Below are 17,020 nucleotides of genomic sequence, written 5' to 3'. Positions count from 1 at the left end.
TCCAAGGAAATCATTCTCTCGCTTCCCTACAACTTCATTATTTTTCTGGTGTCATTTATATCAAAATCAAGGTTGATAAAATTTGATTCCTCCAATATGATGTCACCTTCTTGGTTATTAGAAAAGGGATTCCCACTTAGCCAGAGTACCAGTAGTTAAACTAAGACATATAGACAGCTGAAAATAGCGTCCTCTGCCCCTTCTTTGTCCACCCTGTACCTGTATTCTAGAATCAGAAGGAGGTTGCCTAGGATTGAGGGCCATTTTGTAATTTTCTTTGTTTTATGCTTTACCATGGTTAAATATTTAATCACCTAATAGCCAATCAACATCATGTCCACATTCAGACACAATTCTAAACATAATTACTTACCTTCACTTGTCCCTATTCAACAGATAGTGTCTATATCCAGGATTATGGCACATTAAATACTACAGAACAAACTTTCAGCTTGCTTAGCTTTCAGTAACTCCCTGAAGGTTTCTCCATGTTTGTTTCTGTTTGGTATTCCTTTTAGAATCTCTTTCCTCTATAGTCATACAAGCAACCCACTTCACCCATGGCAATCATGAACTGCTGTCTTAAGGAGTGAAAAACTTTCTCTAAAGATACATCCAAAATAATTTAAAAAAAATTCTGCATATCAAAAGCCCTTTAAAATACTTTTTTTAAAATAACACTTTAAAAAAATAACATCTGTTTAAATCCTTTTATCATGATTTAAACACATTTTCAGTTATCACGGTTTTTTTTGGGTTCTTTTTATACCTGTTACCATGGACACAATGTTGCTTGCCTCAGAGTCTAATTAAAATGGTTACTGGCACTGCCAGGGAATTGGAGAAAATCACGTGTCGGGGGAGGGGCTTCAAAAACCCAAACCAGCTTTCATCTTTAGGTTGCTTAGGGTCTTCTAAGAGCAAATTGTGTCCTCTTTTTATATGTCTATTTCCATTTGACTGTTAAGGAGGAATCCGTTGTCTGAGGAATCACTAAAAGTTTCCAATACACAAGGTCTTGAAGGCATGGGGTGAGATTAGTCATAGACAAATTCTAATCCTACATGCACCTCTTGTCTTTGGGAATGTTTCCATGTTTCACAAATGATAATATGGAAATGTGTGTGTGTGTATGTGTATATATATATACATATATATATATATATGTATATATATATATGTATATATATATGTATATATATATGTATATATATGTATATATATGTATATATATATGTGTGTATATATATATATATATGTATATATATGTATATATATATGTATATATGGGTGGAGAGGAAAAACTCATTCCATTAATAGGAAATTTTTGAACAGAATTTAGAGCCAAGAAAAATATCTTAAAGAAGAGTATTTCCCAGACTTCAATCTACAAAGTAATCTTTTTTTTTCCATCTCTTTATTAATGGTTCCCACAGTTTAGTGCTGTGTTCCTTTTTTCCTTTGAAGGTAAAGAGGTAATCCTCCTGCTCTATATCCAAAGGCTATGATGAGACATAATTATGATAACAAGGCTTCACTCCTGACCTCAGTCATGTCTCTAGAACAGTTGAGCTTATTTCCACTTTAAGAACTGGAAGTAAATAATTTGGCTAGTTTGGAATTCAGGACCATGATAGTACTTTTTGAGGTCTAGAGCATTAATTCTGTGTTTCCTTGCCTAAGAAAGAACACTGTACAAAGGTTTCAAGTAACAACTTTTGTTGTTGTTGTTGTGTGTGCTTTTTGTTTTTTTGCCTATAACCCAACTTGCCATGAGAAGAGCTTTCTGGGGCTGGGCTGGGCATTAGAAATCTTGGGTCATTACTTAACTATGTGACATGGAACAAGTAATTTAATCTCTGGGAGTTTGTTTCCTCATTTTTAAAACAGTCACAATAGCAGGTACTCACATCATTGTTGTGAGGAAAGAATTGGATACAGCCACAAGAAATTTTGTAAACTATAAAGTACTATGCAAATGGAAATTAGCATTGATTTTGTTCTAGCAAAGTTCATATTGGAAATTACCGGACATTTTCTCTATATTACATGAAAAAAGAGTAGAAGGAGTTTTGGAGATCTCTTGAGGTATATTATCATCTCTCCTGGAATTTGTCCCTATTTATGAAGAGAGGGGGACTGTTTTATACCTGTCGAACAGGAGACGTGACTGCATTTGGTAACATTTGCTTGAAAAGGCAGTATTCAGTGTATCTCTTCCATTAACAGATTGTGCAGTGAAGTAAGGGGCTACTGAACACATCTTCACTCACTTCAGCAATCATCATTGCTTGATTAGGACCTATAAAATAAGACAGGTGCCAAAGTAATCTTTGTCTGACAAGTAGATATGTTATGTCTCCTCCACAGGAATAAATAAATTTAACATGGTTTTGTTAACTCTTTTTAAATGAAATGTTTATACTGGCCATCCAAAATAATGACTCTTTTTTTTGTATTTATTTAGTATTTTATTTTCCCCAGTTACATGTAAAAACAATTTTTAACATTTGTTTTTAAAACTTTGACTTCCAAATTCTCTCCCTTCCTCCCTACCTACTCCCCCTTATTGAGAAGGCAAGCAATTTGATATAGGTTATACATGTGTGGTCATGCAAAACATAGCCATAACAGTCATGCTATGAAAGAAAACATAGACAAAAAAATTCAAGAAAAATAAAGAAAGTTAAAAAAAGTATGCTTTAATCTGTATTCAGACACCATCAGTTCCTTCTTTACAGATAGATACCATTTTTCCTCAAAAGTCCTTCAGAGTTGTCTTGGATCATTGCATTGCTGAGAATAACTAAGTCATTCACACCTAATCATCTTACAATATTGCTGTTACTTTGTACACAGTACATTTCACTTTGCATCAGGCCATGCAGGTTTTTCCAAGGTTTTTCTGAGAGCAAGCTGCTCATCATTTCTTATAGTACAATAATGGTATTTCATAATAATCACATACCACGATGCGTTCAGCCATTCCCCAATTGACAGGCGCCCCCTCAATTTCTAATTCTTTAACCCCAGAAAAGAACTACTATAAATATTTTTGTACTTATAAGTTCTTTCCCTTTTTTAATCTCTTTTGGGATACAGACATAGTGGTATTGCTAGGTGAAAGGATGTGCATGATTTTATAGCCCTTTAGGCATAGTTCCAAATTGCTCTATAGAATGGTTGAATTAGTTCACAATTCCACCAACAACACATTAATGTATCATTTTTCCACATCCCCTCTAACATTTGTCATTTGCCTTTCATGTTGTATTAGCCAGTCTAATAAGCATGAGGCAGTACCTCAAAATTATTTTAATTTGCATTTCTCCAATCAATAGGGAGTTAGACAATTTTTTCATATAGCTATAGATAGCTTTGATTACTTCATCTGAAAACTGATCATATCTTTTGATCATTTATCAATTGGGGAATGGCTTATTTTTATAAATTTGACTCAGTTCTCTGTATGTTTGAGAAATGAGGCCTTTATCAGAGAAACTTGCTTTACATTTTTTTTCACTTTACTATTGCTAACTGTATTTCCCTTCATCCCATTCCCCAACTCCCATTTATTCTATTCTCTCTCTCCTTTCACCCTGTTTCCTCCTCAAAAGTGTTTTGCTTCTGACTTACCCCCTTCCCCTATTTTCCCTCCCTTCTTTCAAGGTCCCCTTCTTTTATCTCCCTTCCCTCCTACTTTCCTGGATAGATTTCACCCAATTGAGTGTGTATATTATTCCCTCTTTGAGCCAATTCTGATGAGAGTAATGTTCACTCATTTCCTCTCACCTCTCCCCTTTCCCCCTCCACTGTAAAAGTTTTTTTCTTGCCTCTTTTATGTGAGATAGTTTACCTCATTCTACCTCTCTTTCTTTCTCTCATTACATTCCTCTCTCACCCTTTAATCTGATTTTTTTTAGGTATTTCATATTAAACTCACACCTGTACCCTCTATCTATATATACTTTTCTAATACCCTAATAATGAGAAGGTCTTGTGAGTTACAAATATCATCTTCCCAGTTTAACCTTATTAAATCCCTTATGATTTCCCTTTCCTGTTTCCTTTTTATACTTCTCTTGAGTTTTGTATTTGAAAGTCAAATTTTCTATTCAGCTCTGGTCTTTTCATCAAGAATACTTGAAAGTCCTCTATCTCATTGAATATCAATTTTTTTCCCCTGGAGGATTATATTCAGTTTTGCTGGGTAGGTGATTCTTGGTTGTAATCCTAGCTCCTTTGCACTCCAGAATATCATATTCCAAGCCCTCTGATCCTTTAATGTAGAAGCTCATAAATCTTGTGTTATTCTCACTATGAATTGTTTCTTTCTGGCTGCTTACAATATTTTCTCCTTGACCTGGGAACTTGGGAATTTGGCTATAATATTTTTGGTGGTTTCCATTTTGGGATCTCTTTCAGGAGGTGATCAGTGGATTCTTTCAATTTTTATTTTACCCTCTGGTTCTAGAATATTAGAACAGTTTTCCTTGATGATTTCTCGAAAGATGATGTCTAGGCTCTTTTTTTGATCATGGCTTTCAGGTAGTCCAATAATTTTTAAATTATCTCCTGGATTTATTTTCCAGGTCAGTTGTTTTTCTAAAGAAATATTTCATGTTGTCTTCTACTTTTTTTCATTCTTTTGGTTTTGTTTTATTGCTTCTTGATTTCTCATAAAGTCATTAGCTTACATTTGCTCCATTCTGATTTTTAAGGAGTTATTTTCTTCAGAGAGCTTTTGGACCTCTTTTGCCATTTGGCCTAGTCTATTTTTAAAGGTGTTATCTTCTTCAGTATTTTTGTGGTCTCCTTTACCAAGCTGTGGACTCTTTTCTCATGATTTATTTGCTTCACTCTTATTTTGCTTCCCAGTTTTTCCTCTGCCTCCCTTATTTGATTTTCAAAATCCTTTTTGAGCTCTTCCATTGCCTGAGACAAATTCATATTTTTTCTTAGAGGCTTTGGATGTAGGAGCTTTGACTTTGTTATCTTCTGAGCATGTGTTTTGATCTTCCTTGTCATTATAACTTACTATAGTCAGAGTTTTTCTTCTATTGTTTGCTCATTCTCCCAGACTATATTACTTGACTTTTAACTGTTAAAGTAGGGCTCTGGGGGCAGCTAGGTGGTGCAGTGGATAGAGCACCAGCCCTGAAGTAAGGAGGATCTGAGTTCAAATCCAGCCTTAGACCAAATACTTGACACTTACTGTGTGACCCTGGGCAAGTCGCTTAACTCCAATTGACTAAAAAAAAAAATGTGTAAAAAAAAATTAAAAAAAATTAGGGTAGAGGACACACTGCCCCAAGCTTCAGGGGTTTTGTTTTCAGAGATACTTCTAGGGACATGTAAGTTTTCAGTTCTTCCAATGTGGTATGATCTAAGGAGAGGTGTTTAATACTCTCCTGGCCTGTGTTCTGTTCTGTGAGAGAAAATACTCTTTTCTGCCCTTGAACTGTAAGGAGGATGTCCTCTCCTCTGTGGCTGCAAGCTCTGATGTATTAGTTATCCTCCTTACCCTGGGAGGAGGACTAGGACTGCCACCAAGGACTGCAAGCCAGATCCAAGTATGGACAAAGCAACTGAGTCCTGCATCAGTGCTACCAAAGAGACCCCCTGACCATCTGTGGGCTGAGAGCTCCAGAAGCAGCCACTGCAGCTACAGTTGCTGATTCAGCCACACCCAAGGCATGCTCCTGATTTGCTGGGGCTGTGGCTGTGCTAGTGCTGCCTGAACTCCACTCTCACTTTGGCAAAGCAGACCTTTCCTGCAGACCTTCCAAGTTGTCTTGGGCTGGAAATTTGTTTCACTCTGTCTTTTTGTGGGTTCTGCTGCTCTAGAATTAGTTTAGAATCATTTTTAAAGGTGTTTGGATGGGTTTGGGGGAGAACTCAGGCGAGTCTCTGCCTTTCCTCTTCCGTCTTGGCTCCACCTCCCAATAATGACTTTTTAATGCTAAATATGGCAGCTGGCTTTCTGGGAAAGAATATTTGAGGAATATTTTATATACAACATCTAGAGGCATACTGTTCATATATTAGGTTATCAGGAGCTATGGTTTCTGACTTTCAGTTTCAGGTGAGGTCATAGAAAGGAAATGGACATGAAGGAGAAATGTTCTTCATTCTTTTGGCCTTTTTTTGCCCTATTTTCTCTCCTTGAATGTGTTGAAGTTCCAATCACATTCGATCAAACTCTTCAGCTAGCCCTGAAAGACCCATGAATGCATGACTTCTCATCACCCCTACAGCTCTCTTTAAACCCACAGAGTTGATTGAGATTTCTCTGAGGATGCAAGATAACTTTCTTATAACCAAAGGCTATGCAAATTGCAAAGTTGCCAAAGAGCACAGTTTCCACTTAAGTCTCACATTCTGGGCACCAATTTACAGATGCAAATGACTCCTGTACTTCAGTTCACTTGCACCTGCATCTGCAGTGGGAGGGGAAAGGGGAGAGATTAGAAAGGAATGAATGACTTTAACTATTCTCACAGGATTAGTGGTCCATTACAATTCTTATTTTTTCAACTAAGGACCTCCACATGGGCTACACCCACTCATTTGGAGAAATGCAAACTTTCCAAACTGGATTGAACATAATTTCATAACATAAGTCCACACTCCAAATTTTTGTTGGTATATTTCACCTAAGAACTTGTTCAGTCATTTTTTTTTTCAGTTCTGTCTGGCACTTCATGACCCCATTTGGGGTTTTCTTGGCATAGATACTGCAGTGGTTTGCCATTTCCTTTTCCAGCTCATTTTACAAATGAGGAAAGTGGGGCAATCAGGGTCAGAGACTTGCCCAGGGTCCCACAGCTGGTATCTGAGGCTAGATTTGAACTCAGGAGGGTGAGTTTTCCTGACTCTAGGTCCAGCTCTATTCACTATGTCACCTTGTTGCCCTTTAACCTAAGAATACTTTCAGTCAAAAACTCTTTTGGAAAGAGTAACTTAGAGTTATTAGGTATCAGTCTGAGAAGGCCAACTATCTGGTTTCTCAATGTTCCTATTTTTCTTTCCTTTCATTCTTCTCTGCTTTAGTGAAAGGCAGGGAAAAGCATAACATAACTGTTTTGCTAACAACTCTAACATTGACAGCACTGAGATGAATGTGAGGTCACAAAATGTAATGTAGAATAATCAATAACAGGTTACAAATCTGTGTTACCATAAATGACCTTGGATAAAAAAAATTAAATTTTCTGAGCCTTAATTAATATGTAAAATATGGATGATTAAGTGTGCCCTGACAATCTAATGAAGTTGTAAGGATCAAAGGAGATAAATATGAAGGTTTGTTTGCTATTGTTGTTTTAATTTAAAGTGTAATATAAATAGAAATTTATTCCTATTAACAATTGTCCTATATAAGAAGATTTAATAGGAAATAAACAAATAAACATGCTTAATGTGGAGCAACATATGGCAGAATAGGATATACAATATCTTATGGATATGGATATTGTAAAAACCTTGATAAGGAAATAGGAAAAGAAAGAAAGAAAAAAATGATACATAACCATCAGAAACTAAATCAATGGCTGACATCCAGGATTGCACGTATTAGATGATCATTCTTCCAAGGTGTTGTTTGTTATATAATAAAAGCCATTTATCTTGGCTTTGCTATTTACTTGCTGTATGAACACAGGTAATTACTTAACATTTTTGAGCCTCAGTTTCCGCATTTGCAAAATGGCAATAATAAAAATTTACTACTCTGCTTACAGTTTTGCTGTGAGAAAAATGTGTCATATACTATAAAATTACGTACGTATGAATTATTCATGTATTGAAATACATGAATATTATTTGATGAGATTGTGGTATGATCATTGTGCATACTTCCTCCATCACTGTAGATCACATGGGTATTGGAGCTGTATTTGATCTGTCTGACTGTTATTCCCTCTTCCTTGCTAAACGGTAGTTTCATTACCTTGTCTGGTCATAAATGTTCTTGTTATTGCCTTTTATGTGATTTCTCACATACACATCATTAATGGTCATATGCTGCAGCCACTTATATTTGTTATGGTGGTTTAGAAAGACCATGGATTCCCTTCAGAGTCTTTGGAGTAATTTGATGCCATTAGTACAATGTCAGAATGGTGGTTATAGTTATTTTTGTGCATATATGGTTTCAGCAAGCATTGGATGAAGTCCTTTCTGTTTCAAAATCTGTGCTATGTATTATCCATTTAGGTGTTGGTCCTTTCAAATCTATAAAATTGAACGTAGTTTGTTGCACCAGATGTGATTAAATCTTGTCAGATTAAGGTTATCTTGATTTAAGAAGACTGTCTTTGAAATTAAATGTTTGAGGCCATAGTCATATACTTTTAAATAAATACAATTTGTTGAAATAGTTAAATAGTCCATATCTTTCTAGGAGTTGGATTGTCTACCTTAGAAGGTGACTCCATCTCAGTCAACTCCAATTCAATTATGGTTCACATGCCTTTTATTTCATATGACTCCTATGAGATTCTTTGCTATGAGATACATTCTTTCATCAGTAAAGCGAAAAGTGCTGTTTAAGAAAACATATTATCCTACTTTGACCTTTTCAATATTCTATATTTTGATTGGCTGGCCTCAAACATCTCATCACGTCCATTCAAGTAAGGGCAAAACTGTAAACACAGGGAACTAGACTGGTCAGCCAATCAAATTATAGAGTATTATAAAGGTCAAAGCAATACAAAATGTTACTATAATTTACATAACATATGTGCAGTGTTACAAGTCTAATATTTCATCCTTCAGACAAGGATTGAACGAGAACATAAAAAGGCATAACATGAATACATTCTCCTGACAACGACAGTATCACAAGTAGAAAATACTTAAACTTGCAGTTGTCATTGTGATAAAGGTAGGTGATGCTAGAAGTACACTTGTGTGTAATTAAACATCAAATGTTATATATGTGTGTGCTGTAACATTAAATAAATTTAAATATTATTCAGAAAAACTCAAAGCTTTTTCTAAAAATCATTTCAGAAATGACTCAACTTTATTCATTTGTTTGTTTGGCTAAAGTATATTTTTTTAGGATAGTGGTTTCATCAAGAAGTTCTAAGACATTGAAAGAAAAGAAGTGTTACATAGCAGACATAGAGGTAGGAGACCAAGGCTGTAATTCAGAGTCTAACTTCAACAAATATTTATTAAATATGCACCATGTGCAAATCACATGTTTTTCCCATTGAGATTCTACTTTCTCCTTCCCTGCCCTCCAAGTCTGCTGTCCAGACTCTATGGGAATCTGCACAGGGACCAAACCAGAACTTGGTCTCAGTGAGACCCAAATTCTTCTCTCATTCCCCTGCCACAGACCCTATTGCTAACTTCTCTGACAATGTCTCTTTACCCATTTTTCTCTCCTGGCAGGTCTCTAAACCTGCACTGACAACCTTGTCGGAGGGATCCCAGAATCATCTCTCTACTCTTTCCTTTAGACTGTTTCTGTTCTTAACAGTGAACGGCAGTTCCTATGGGGTAGACTCTCTGATTGATCCTAAGAAATTAGAGGTTTTGTCATCAGACCTGTAACTGCAGCTGTGCATCTCTTGGACTTTCCCATTCACCCTGAAGCTAAACTCTTCTACATCTGTTACCTATATATATATATATATATATATATATATATATATATATATATATATATATATATATAATTATATATATATATATATATATATATATATATATATATATGTGTGTGTGTGTGTGTGTGTGTGTATGTGTGTAGGGCTGAAGTTAATCATTGCCTGCCTTACTTTATGCATGTTTCCCTCTATGGAATTTTCTTGACTGGAAGATAAAAGATCTATTCTGTGTTGTGCTACCTGTGAAGTACCTTAGGCAATAAATTTAAAAAAGGGTATTTAATAAATGCCTATTAGGTTTGTTCCAGGCATTGTTCCAGGTGCTAAAGATTCAAAGCCAAAAAGAAACTGTTTCTACCATCAAAGAGTTTGCATTCAATGAGTTTACTTTCAATATCATATGTATGTATGTGTGTGTGTGTATATGTGTATGTATGCATATACTACTAGTGGTGATAGAAGAAGAAGAAGGAGGAGGAGGAGGAGGAGGAATAGTAGAAGTAGTAGTCGTGGTAATAATAGCAGTAGTGATGGTAATAGCAGTAGCAGTAGTAGTACTACTAGTAGCAATAATACTTGTAGTAGTTGTAGTAGTAGAATGGGGGTGGTGGTGATAGTAGTGTTAGTGTTAGTGGTAGTTGGTAGTCATGATAGTAGTAGCTAGTATTTATATATTTCTTTAAGGTTTGCAAAGCACTTCACAAGTATTATCTCATTTAATCTTCACAACAACTCTCAGAGGAAGATGATATTATCTTCATTTTGTAGATGTGCACACAAAAGGATATACAATATCACTAGGTAAATACAAGATAAATTGGGACTCTTAAGTCACTTTACTTCTCTGAACCTCTGTATCCTCTTCTGAAAACATTACACACACACACACACACACACACACACGTATGTTTTAATACTGTTTTGTTATTATATATATTAATATATATATATATATATATACACACAAAGTATACAGTAGTAGTAGTAGTAGTTGTAGTTGTTGTTGTTGCTGCTCCTGCAGCAGCAGTAGCAATAATAGTAGTACTTAGACACTTAGACCAGAACATGAAAGGAACTCAAGAAAGAATTCTTTAATACTCTTTAAAAATAAATAAATACACCTTTTGAAAACAGTCAACTATGTCTTCCACCATACATAGGTTATATATCTTGTAAGTAAAGTTCTCTTTTTAAAGACCCAATTCTAACTGCTGTCTAGCCCAATAGATACTAACAGCCCACTGGGCATTTTGAACTGGATGGACTATCAGTACAGTATCTCAAAGTTTGCTATTTCTCTATCCAGCACCAACACCTGTCCAGTCACCAGATGAGTTATCTCAGAGTCCACATTGGTTCCTCACTCTCATTCATTCCACATATCCAATCAATCGCCAAGTAGTATAATTTCTACCTCCACAAAAGCTCTCATATTCATCCCTTCCTCTCCACTCATACAATTAACATTTCAGGACCTCATTACCTCTTGCCTAGTCTCTTAGATAGCTTCCTAATTAGTCTTCCTGCATCAAAACACCCCTCACTCCAATCCATCATTCACACTGCTCAAAGTGATTTTCCTAAATCACTAATCTGACCATATCACTTTATCATACATTAAACCCCAGTAACTATTATTTTTAAGATTAAGTGTAAGCTCTTTTTTTTGCACCTAAAGCTTTCACAACCTGAGCTGCTTCTAGTTTTTCTGACTTATTACACATTCTACCCCTCCATGCAATCTACATTCTGGAAAACGGGATTTCTTGTTATTCTTCATGCTGATAGCTTCATCTTCTGTTTCATGTTTTTGCAATGGCTGTGGCTCTTTCCTGGAATCACTTTCTTCTCATCTCTGCCTCTTGGAATCCCTAGTCTCTTTGAGTATTCAGTTTAAATTTGGTCTTCTTCATGGAGCCCTTCCTGGTCTATATAGCTGACAGTGTGGACCAGGAGAGGTTACATGGCATGCACGATATTTAACTGGTTTTGTGTGTGTTTCATCTTTATCTATATAAGTGGCTGTTGTATATCAAATTAGAATGTAATAATAATGATAATAATAATATGCCTAAATTAATTTACTTATTCATTGCCACCAATCAAAATAACAAAAATTATTTTATTGAGCTAGAAAAAATAATAACAAAATTCATCTGGAAGAACAAAAGGTCCAGAATATCAAGGGAATTTAATTAAATGAAATGCTAGGGAAGGTAGCCTAGCCATACCAGATTTTAAATGGTATTATAAAGCAGCAATCATCAAAACTACTTGGTACTGGCTAAGAAATAGAGTGGTGGGGCAGCTAGGTGGCATAGTGGATGGAGCACCAACCCTGGTGTCAGGAGGACCTGAGTTTAAATCCAGCCTCAGACACATAACACTCACTAGCTGTGTGACTCTGGGCAAGTCACTTAACCCAAATTGCCTCGAAAGAAAGAAAGAAAGAAAGAAAGAAAGAAAGAAAGAAAGAAAGAAGAAAGAAAGAAAGAAAGAAAGAAAGAAAGAAAGAAAGAAAGAAAGAAAGAAAGAAAAAAGTGGTGGATCAGTGAAATAGGTTAGGTACATAAGACACAGTAATCTATGGCTATGGTAATCTACTCTTTGATAAACTCAAAGACCCCAACTTCTGGGATAAGAACTCACTATTTAACTAAAACTGCTGGGAAAACTAGAAAATAGTATGGCAGAAACTGTGCATAGCCCAACATCTTACACTGTATATCAAAAATAAACTCAAAAATGGGTACATGATTTAGATATAAAGGCTGATATTATGAGCAAACTGGGAGATCAAGGAATAATTTACCTGTCAGATTTATGGAGAATAGAAGAATTTATGGTCAAACAAGAGACAGAGAACACTACTTAATGCAAAATGGTTAATTTTTATTACATTAAATTGAAAAGTCTTTGCACAAACAAAGCCAATGCAACCAAGATTAGGAGGGAGGTAGAAAATTGGGAAAGATTTTTTGCAACCAGTATCTCTGATAATGGCCTCATTATCTAAAATATATAAAGAACTGAATCAAATTTATAAGAATACAAGTCTTTCCCAATTGATAAATGGTAAAAGATATGAAAAGGCAGTTTTCAGATGAAGAAATTAAAGCTATCTATAATCATATGAAAAAATGTTCTAAATCACTATTGATGAGAGAAACGCAAATCAAAACAACTCTTAGGTACCATATCACACCTATTAGATTGGCTAACATGAAAAACAGGAAAATTATAAATGCTGGAGAATATGTGGGAAAATTAGAACACTAATGCACTGTTGGTGGAGTTGTGAACTGATCCAACCATTCAGGAAAGCAGTTTGAAACTATGCTCAAAGGGCTATAGAAAATGTGCATACCTTTTGACCCAGCAATACTACTTCTAGGACTGTACTTCAAAGAGATCATAAAAATGGGAAGAGGATCTATATGTACAAAAATATTTATAGCAGCTCTTTTTGTGGTGGTCAAAAATTGGAAATTGAGGGGATGCCCATCCATTGAGGAATGTTCAACAAGCTGTGGTATATGAATATAATGGAATATTACTGTGCTAGAAGAAATGATGAGCATTCAGACTTCAGAAAAACCTGGAAGGACTTGTATGAACTGATGCTGAGTGAAGTAAGCAGAGCCAGGAAAATATTATACATAGTAACAGCCACATGGTGTGATGACTGACTTTGATAGACTTAGCTCTTCACAGCAATACAAGAATCTAAGAGAACTCCAAAAGACTCATGATGGAAAATGCTGTTCACATCTAGAGAAAGAACTATAGAGTTTGAATACTATTTGCTCTTTTATTTTTACTGATGTTTTGTTTTGTTTCTTCTTTCTTGTGGTTCTTCCTATTGGTTCTAATTCTTCTTTACAACACAACTAATGTGAAAATATGTTTAAGAGGAATGTATATGAAGAGCCTATATCAGATTGCATGCTGTCATGGGGAGGGAGGTGGGGAGGAAGGGTGAGAAATTTAAATTTTAAAACTCAAAAGCTTGTGGAAGTGAATGTTGAAAACTTAAAATAAATAAATTTTAAAAAATAGTAATAGCTAGTCTTTATACAGATCTTTAAGATCTGCATAGTGCTTGATAAATATTATCTTACTTTATATTCACCAGAGCCTGAAACAGTAGATAATACTTTTAATCTACATTTTACAGATCAGAAAACTGAGTCAGAGGGAGATTAAGTGACTTGCTCAGAGTCCAACAGCTAGCAAATATCCGAGGCTAGTTTTGAAGTCAGGTCTTCCTGGTTCCAGTTCCAGAACTATATCCACTGTGCTAAATAGCTACTCTTTTAGAGCAAGAACTGATCTGTTCTTGTCTTTGTGTCTAATCACTAACACGATTCCTAACACAGAGCAGGTGCTTAATAAGTGCCTCATAAGGGCTTAATCAATCCATGTTGATTGATTGATGCACTGATGATTGAGAGCTTCAGGGGACAATGCCATATGGGGGGCACAATTTTTCAAAATGACATAGAGTACACAAATGTCTTTTCACAATGCTGATCACTTGTACCTCTTTGGGGCCCCTATCTTTTTGAAATAAATACCTCTTAGGAGTTGGACTTCTAGGAGGGAAGAGATAGATAAATAAGTGTGTGTTTGTGTGTGTGTGTGTGTGTGTGTGTGTGTGTGTGTGTGTGTGAAAAAGCATTACTTTGCACATTGATTTCAACCCAAAGCAAACTGTCCAGAACATGGACTGAGTGTCCTCAGGGGGCAAAACACCATGACCTCAGAAAATTTGCAAAGAAGAAGAACTAATGACCCAATGTTTGTCCTCAAAGGCAGCTGTGGTGCTAAGAGACTCTCAGCCCAGCCCTGAAGAGAAATGAAACATGAAAAAAACATTTGGACTGCTCCACTTTGGGTGGAGTATGATAGTGGAAGTAAAAAGTGACAAGGTTCTGAAACTTTTGGGTAGCCAGAGGAAAAAGGAAGCACGTGGCCATCTGGAGGGAGTAGTCTCTGAGTAACAGGTGCCCAAGCTTTCCATCACTGCTTCTTTTTTTAAGAGAGAAAAATTCCAAGTTTGATTAACATTCAGAATGAATCTTACTTCCTTTGATCTGGTTCATCTATCCCTGTACTTTCATTCATGTCCCTGCTGGTTCATTCAGCAGTAGGATAATGCTTTTAAAAGTTTGCACAATAATAAGAATACCAAATAACCCTCAAAGCAACACCGTCAGAGGCTGATGAACCAACTTTAAATAACTTAACCTAAATTTAACATTTTAAGAAATGTTCTCTCAGTCTCAAAAATCTCAGGCTTCCAAGGGAAAAGTTATAATATTATTTGTGTAATTGTTAAGGGATCTAATATTTCTGAAATATTATGAATAGATGGTATCATGAGAAAGAGAAAGAGATAGAGACAGAGAAAGATATACATAGAGAGATAGAGACAGAAAACCTATCAGATTCCTGAAACTCTACCCAATTCCATGATTTTTAAATGATCTTTGACCTTTGAAAATTAGGCAAATATTTCCAGAGTCATAACTAGAGTAGAAAAGTGTGGCTTTCCCTTAGGTTCTTGATTAAGAGCACAATGATGCAACATGATCCTTCACCAGCATTAGAAAAATGAACAAACAAACAAAAAAATACTCCACATACCAAACATGTAGTTAACAAAAATAACTAAGCAAAATAGGAGGCTACTATACGGTGACTGGCATGAACTTCTTTCCTTCCCTGTTTTTCCCACCCTTAGCCAAATGCCTTTCCAGCATCAGGTTCATTTGGGTGTTTCAGGGTCTCTGTCTCACTGCCCACTGGGTAGTGTCCTGCCTTGTCCCCACCTCCACTCTTTCATTGAGGGTGGGCTCCTTTCCACTTGTCCCGGGGGTGATTTTTGAGACTTACCTCAGGTGCAAAGATTCTCAGTTATAGTTCTGAGTGTTAGCAGGAAGCCTGTATCATTTGGCCAGAAGCTTTGGTTCCACAGCTGTATTGGTAATATACAAGCAGCTCAAAGATGGTGCTAAAGATAAGCCCACACAAGGTAAGTACCTGACCCATCAATAGCCAATTGGAAAGCTCTTGGCTGGGAAACTAGTAGCCACTGTGAGAGATTTTCATTCCTTCAATATGGCAGCAATAAAGGTCATTAAAAAAAAAAGACTTTGATGATGCTTCCCAGCTTGGAATCAATTCCAACATTATGAAACTCATGCCCATGATATCTGGTAAAGTCCTTCTGCACATGTCTGCTAGCAGTTATGCCTGCCCAGCCACAAAGAGTAGAGTACTTTAGCTATTCTTTTGTGTTCATTGTACAATAGCATTTAGGGCAGAACTTAAAGAGTTCTTACACATTTTTTTTAAATTATAGACTGCATCTTTATGCTGCCAAATATCCAGAGGGAAAATGAAAGCCACCCATATTTCCAAATAACCAGATATTTGCCATCATTTGGGAAAAAAAGACAACTATCCAATTGATCTCTCTCTCTCTCTCTCTCTCCTCTCTCTCTCTCTCTCTCTCTCTCTGTCTGTGTCTGTGTGTGGTGTGTGTGTGTGTGTGTGTGTGTGTGTGTGTGTGTGCTTTTACCTAGAAACACCTAGCCACTACCCAACATTAGCTCAACTGGTTTGCGGATTATTCAGGCTATTTATTTCTCTCTTCGCCCTATATTTTGCTTGCCTTTATCCTCTTTCCTACTTTGTAGAGCTTTATTAACCACTGGGGATAAGAGGTGTGGATAGGGAATCCATGAGAACTGACATTGATTTCTCCTCATTTGGTCTCATACCTTCATTAATTCACTCAAATATGCATTTTGTCTCATTTTAAAAAAATTCTAACATTGTTGTTATTTCTAAATTATCTTCTACTACACAAAAATACAGAGAACCCTGCCTTGTAATAAACAAATACAGTCAAGTAGCACAAATCATCATGAATCATGTTTAAAATATATAGTTCTATAATAATAGTCCACTATTTCTCTTGTGAGAGATATTTTTTGAGAACCTATCATGACCTATGTTCTTAAGCAGACATAGATGTACAAGAAGGCTCAGTAGCAAAAATAAAACATGTACACAGATACCCTGGCAACATGTGTAAATGCTATAAAAGGAATACAAACTGGGAGCTTTAAAGAAGAAGACGAAAGGCTGCCATTTTCTATATAATTCTGAGGTTGGTTTTTAAGTTGACATTGAAAAATATCATAGGCCAAAATAGCAGGGAGGCATAATATGAACAGAGGCACCAACCTGCTGCTCCTAACCCCTTGCTGATTCTGGGCTCAAGCATCCTAGGACCCTAGAGGGTAGAAGCTCTGATCAACTGGTTTTCTCTTCTTTCTAAAAGTGGAAAACACTTACCTCTTTCTCCCTGCACCTATATGATT

Source organism: Phascolarctos cinereus, unplaced genomic scaffold (genome assembly GCF_003287225.1).
Source record: "Phascolarctos cinereus isolate Bilbo 61053 unplaced genomic scaffold, phaCin_HiC Scaffold_726;HRSCAF=1367, whole genome shotgun sequence".
NCBI lineage: Eukaryota > Metazoa > Chordata > Mammalia > Diprotodontia > Phascolarctidae > Phascolarctos > Phascolarctos cinereus.
Note: the sequence above shows the minus strand (reverse complement) of the source record.